Source organism: Panthera pardus, unplaced genomic scaffold (assembly GCF_024362965.1).
Source record: "Panthera pardus isolate Hobbes unplaced genomic scaffold, ASM2436296v1 HiC_scaffold_8, whole genome shotgun sequence".
Lineage (NCBI taxonomy): Eukaryota > Metazoa > Chordata > Mammalia > Carnivora > Felidae > Panthera > Panthera pardus.
In genome coordinates, this window is record NW_026527013.1 from 13,754,827 (window position 1) to 13,760,888 (window position 6,062).

The window sequence follows — 6,062 nt, forward strand, 5'->3', positions numbered from 1 at the left end:
GGTCTCAAAATCCACAGACGTGTCACGTCCTTCAGTAAGCCATTTCCAAAATTTTATACCAAGGAGACCTTGCAAAGGAAGGGAACCACTCTATGCCAAGGCCTTGCAGCAACGTTGCCAATTGTAAAATAACACAAAGAACATCAAGGTCTAACAGCAGTGGACTGGTTGCATAAACTACGGTTCACCCACTAGACGGAATATTTTCCATTCATTAAAAATTATATGTAACCTCACCACCATCGCCAAGGGTGGGCTGAGCTCCGTGACTCACTTTCAAAGAACAGAGCAGAGAAAGGGGAAAATAGTGACTTGACGGTGGAGACATGTAACAGTTGCCACACACAGTGGGGTGAACGGCAGGCCCCGAAAGACACGTCCAGGTCCTGACTCCGGAACCTGGGAATGTGACCTTACTTGGAAAAAGAGGCTTCCCACATTTAATCAAGTTAAGGGTATTGAGATGAGATTGTCAGGGGTTTAGGGTGGAGCCCAAACCCAGTGACTGATGTCCTTCTAAGAGAAAGGCAGAGGGAGATTTGAGACACCGAGAAAACAGAGGCAGAGTTTGGGGTGATGCAACCATAAGTCGGGGAATCCCCAGGAGCTGGAAGATCCAATGAAGGATCTTCCCTTAGAGTCGCCAGAGGGAAGATGGCCCTAGGGACACCTTGGTTTTGAACCTTGAGGGAAGAGATTTGCGTTGTTTTAAGCCACCGAATTTGTGGTCATTTGTTATGGCAGCCACAGGAGACCCAGAAGACACCACTATGAGAAATTGTGTGGATGTTAGGGATCCCTGCTACGATGAGACGAAAGGGGCGTCTCACCTCTCCGGTCTCCCCCAAACACCCACAGCCCCGTTCTAATCACAGCAAGAACATCAAACAGACCCAGACGGAGGGTACCCCACAGGACACGGGCCAGTCTTCCTCAAGACTGCTCAGGTCATGAACAACAAGGAAAGACACATATCCCATTCTATTAAGGAAAAAAAAAAAAAAAAGATTCCCCCTTATTCTGTGTGACCACATTGTCATCCACGCTAACGCACGGAAACAATTCTTTACAAATGAAACTTGGTTTTTCAACAACTCTGAGAAGTTCGGTGCGGTACTGAGTCCATTACATCGTATCGATGTCAATTTCTGGTTTGGCAATAGTTTAGTAAGATGGACCATTTTACGGGGCCAAGCTGAGCGAAGGGTCCATGGAAATGCTATTTTTGCAACTTTATATTAGTCTTCAGCTGTTTCAAAAAGAGAAGTTATAAAAGCTGAGTGACCAAAAGACTCGAAAGCAGCCTGTCGAAGAGATACTTGTATACCCGTGTTCATAGCTGCTGTCTTCGTGACGGCCAAAAGGTGGGAGCAGCCCAAGTGTTCACGAAGGGATGAATGGAGAAACAAAATGTGGGGTATTCATACAATGGGCTATTATCAGCCTTAAACAGGAAGGAAGTCTGACACATGCCACGGTCACGGAGGAACTTTGAGGACACTGTGCTGAAATAAGCCAGTCACAAAAAGACAAAGGCTGTATGATTGTATTTATATGAGGTCCCTAAAGCAGTCATAGTCATAGAGACAGAAAGTAGAATGGTGAGCGCCAGGGGCTGGGGGAGGAGAATGGGGAGTTAGAGTTTAATAGGGACAGAATTTCAGTTTTACAAGATAAAAAGTGTTCTAAGGACCACTCGCAAGAAAGTGTGAATGTACTTTTTAATTTTTTATTTTTTTTAATGATTATTTATTTTGGGGGGGAGGGGGAGAGTCAGAGAAAGAGGGAGAGAGAGAGAATCCCAAGCAGGCTCTGCTCTGTCAGCGCAGAGCCCAATGAGGGTCTCGAACCCACAAACTGCGAGTGAGATCATGACTTGAGCGGAACTCAAGAGTCAAACGCTTAACCGACTGAGCCACCCTGGCGCCCCTGAATGTACTTCTAACACTACTGAACTGTCCGCTTAAAAATGGCAAAATTTAGGGGCGCCAGGGTGGCTCAGTCAGTTAGGCGTCCAACTTCGACTCAGGTCGTGATCTCACGGTTCGTGAGCTCGAGCCCCACATCGGGCTCTGTGCTAACAGCTCAGGGCCTGGAACCTTCCTTGGATTCTGTGTCTCCCTCTCTCTCTGTCCCTCCCCTGCTCACGCTCTGCCTCTCAAAAAGTGAATAAATGTTAAACATTTTTTTAAATGGTAACATTTATGTTAGGTGTAATTAAAACACACACACACACACACACACACACACACACACAAACCCCAAAACTCTAGTGGCATTTTTTTCAAAAGGAAAAGTGTCCGTGTTGATTTATTTTGGAGTACAGGTATCCCCAACTTTTCAAAAGTTCACGTTATGCCACTTGCTTTTATGAAGTACCTACTCCTTAGTACCCATTTTCCGTTACAGAAAGAAATGGGAAGGTTTAGCGACTGTTCTGCAGCCAGTCCTTATAGAGGCAGCATCCGGGGCAGCAGGAGTGGAAGCCCCAAGCTCCTTCTCCGAGAACTACACTCAGCGTCACAACGTCAAGCCACCAGAGCACCCGCCTGTGGCTGTGAGCGTCTGTGTCTTATTTTGATTGGTTGGTTGGTCGATCGACTGAGTCATTCATTCCCTTAACAAGATGCGTCCTGGGGCACCTGTGAGGCTCAGACAGTTAAGCCTCGGACTTCGGCTCAGGTCATGATCTCACAGTTTGTGGCTTCGAGCCCTGCGTCGGGCTCCGTGCCGACAGCGTGGAGCCTGCTTGGGATTCTCTCTCCGGTGTCCCTCCCCTCCTTGTGCACGGGGATCTCTATTTCTCTCTCTGAAAATTTTAATACACATTAAAACAAACACACAAACAAGATGTGTCCTAAGGTATCAGAAAAGCCTAAGAGGTTATTTTGGGGGGTCTGGGAATGCTAAAAAAATTTTTCCATATTAATTTAGATGCTTCTTTGCCATTTCTGCTTACTAAAGGTTTCACAGAAACACTCTACTTTCAGATAACAGCAGAAACCTGTAGGTGATGTGTGTAGGGGGTGCAAAAGCTGTTGGCGATGTTCCCCCTCTACTCCCACTTTCACACACCACCCCCATCCCGGTTCTCTCCCCAAGAGGCCCTAGCATCAAATTCTTGTTTTTCCCTCCTGAGATATTTTCTGCATTTGCAAACACATTTGTGTTTCTCTTTCTTTCTTGAACATTTGCTTTTTATTCCATAAATTCTTCTACGCTGGATTTCTTTCCTCTTCTTTGTAAATATTTTATTTATTAATTTGTTTTTATTTCAAAAATTTTTAACGTTTACTTATTATTATTATTTTTTGTTTTTTTTTTTTTTTTTTGAGAGAGAGAGATAGGGAGACAGAGTGAGAGCAGGGGAGGGGCAGAGGGAGAGGGACACACAGAGTCCGAAGCAGGGTCCAGGCTCTGAGCTGTCAGCACAGAGCCCCATGCGGGGCTTGAACTCACGAACCGAGAGATCATGACCTGAGCCAAAGTCAGATGCCTAACCGACTGAGCCACCCCAGCTGACCCTGTTTATTTTTAAAGTAGGCTCTACACTGGACTTGGGGCTCAAACTTACCCTCAGAGATCAAGAGTTCCATGCTTTACTGACTGAGCCAGCCAGGTGCCCCTGATCTTTTCTTTTTTTCTTTTGTTTCTCTTTGTGATAAAATGCACATAACATAAAACCCCTTAAACCATTTTAAAGTGTACAATTCATTGGCACTAAATACGTTCACCATGTTGTACAACCAACACCTCTATCTACTTCCAGAACATTTCATCACCCCAAAATGAAACACCATCCCTCTTACCAATCACTCCCTCTCCCCCCTCCCCCAGCCCCTGGCAACCATTCATTTGCTTTCTGTTGTCTATGGACTTGCCCGTTCTGGACATTTCTTATTCATTCATTCATTCATTCATTCGTTCGTTCGTTCATTTACTTTTGAACATTCGTTCATTCATTTACTTTTAAAGTTTTCACTTATTTTCAAAGAGAGCATGAGCAGGGGAGGGACAGAGAGAGAGAGAGAGAGAGAGAGAGAGAGAGAGAGAGAGAATTCTGACAGCAGGCTCCACACTACCAGCACAGAGCTGTTCTGGGTATTCCTTATAAGTGGAATCATACCCTCCGTGGCCTTTTGTAACTGGCTTCCTTCACCAGGCACGATGTTTTCAAGATTCATCCATGCCTGGATCAGAACTTCATTCCTTCTTATGGCTGAGTAATATTCCATTGCATGGATGGGCCAATTTTGTTTCCCTGTTCAGCCATTGATGAATTGATGAACATTTGTTTGTACAGACCTTCGGGCAATTGAATAATGTTGTCATGAACAATCACGCACAAGTATTTGTTTGAACACCTATTTTCGATTATTTTGAGTTTATACCTAGGAGTGGAATTGCTGGTCCTATGATCACTATGCTTAACTTTTTGAGGAACTGCCAAGCTTTTCCACAGCAGCGCTTTAGGGCTTGGCTTTCCAATGTAATTATCTTGCCCCCCCCCCCCCCCGGCTTTTTTTTTTTTTTTTTTTTTAAGGAGCCCTCCATTTCTCCCTGCCTCTTCATCTATCTCCTGGTGTTGCTGGGCCTTTCTTCCACTCGCTCTCAGCAGTACCGTGTGACTCCGTTTCTCCCCATCAGCGCTGACTCTGGATGTTATACAGGTTTCCTTCCTTTTGTACATTGGGATGAGGGCAAGTGACGTGGCTTCCCTCCCTTCACAACCCTGGCTTCTAGCAACATGTGCAGACACTTCTGACAATGTTTGAGTTATGAAACGTGATCGTGGGGAGATTTTTGTTCTGTTCTCTTCTCCCACTTGGCTTGGCTCTTGTTCGCACAGCTGGTGCAAGCCGGCTCTCAGATTTTCTGAATTCTACCTGAAGCTGCCAGAGACCAAAATAGCCACCGAGTATGTGACCTCTGGTCTGAGCTTGCAAATCAGGGCTCCAGGCCAGTCCGAGGAGCTCTGCCCTGGGTATTCTGAGGCTGGGGCCAGAGGCAGATGGCCTTTGAGTCAGCACCCAGGCTAATCCGGTGCCAAGGCTGCTTGGAATGAGATGTCAGCGACCCGAGTCCAAGGTCTAGCCCTGTTTTCTGATGATGGGGCCAGAAACTCAGCTTTCTCTGGCAGTTTTTGGAGAAATCCTGGTCTCTGATGATGATCATTAGTGGGCCACCTACAGTATGCCAGGCACATACTGGGTGCAGGGACATGGCTGTAATGGAGGCAAGCTCCTGACCTGGAAGTTCTAATCCCTATGTCAGAAGAAATGGGAAATAAATCAGAAAAGTAGAGTCTATCATGGACTGTGGACGAAGGGCAAGCAAGGAAAGGAGATGGACCTACTCACAGAGGGTGAGGGGCCGGGTAGGGGATTCTCAGCCAGGGAGGGCAAAGAGAACACCCAGGAAGAGGTGAAGTGCAGCTGACTCCTGAAGGAAGAGAAGCAACTAGGTTCGCAGATACCGGCAGGGCATGTTCCAGGCAGCAGGAACAGGAAGTGCAAAGGCCCTGGGGTGGGACGCTGCTAGGCCCTTGGAGGGCTGTTGGGGCTAGAAGTGGGGTAAGTGTTGGGGAGACGGAGAGAGGGGAAGCCTAGGTCTGCGGAGCCACATCACCTTCTTTCTTTGCAACATAGGAGCCTGCAGAGGACCTCTGGGCGCCGCCGCACTGTGGTGCTGGGCTTTCGCTTTATTTCGTCCCCCCCCCCCCCCCCAACCTCCTGGCCCGCAGGCTGCTTCTGGGACTCCAGGAGGCTCTAGTCGAGTGGCCTTAGGATCCATGCTTCAGTTTCCTCCTCTGTAAAACGCAGCGACTAACGGAGCCTTACCGGCAGGTGGCGGGGAGGGGACCCAGATAATTCACAGCCGTGAGCAGACAGCGGCGCTCAGTGAGTTCAAGCGGCCACGCCGCACAGGACGAACTGTCCCCATCACTCAGGTGGAGACACTGAGGCCGGGGAAGGCGGGGAGTTGGGCTCTCTCCGGGGGTGAGTGTTCGGTTCTGGGCGCGCACGCAGCGTCTGGCACCCGGGTGCGCGCACGCCGAGCGG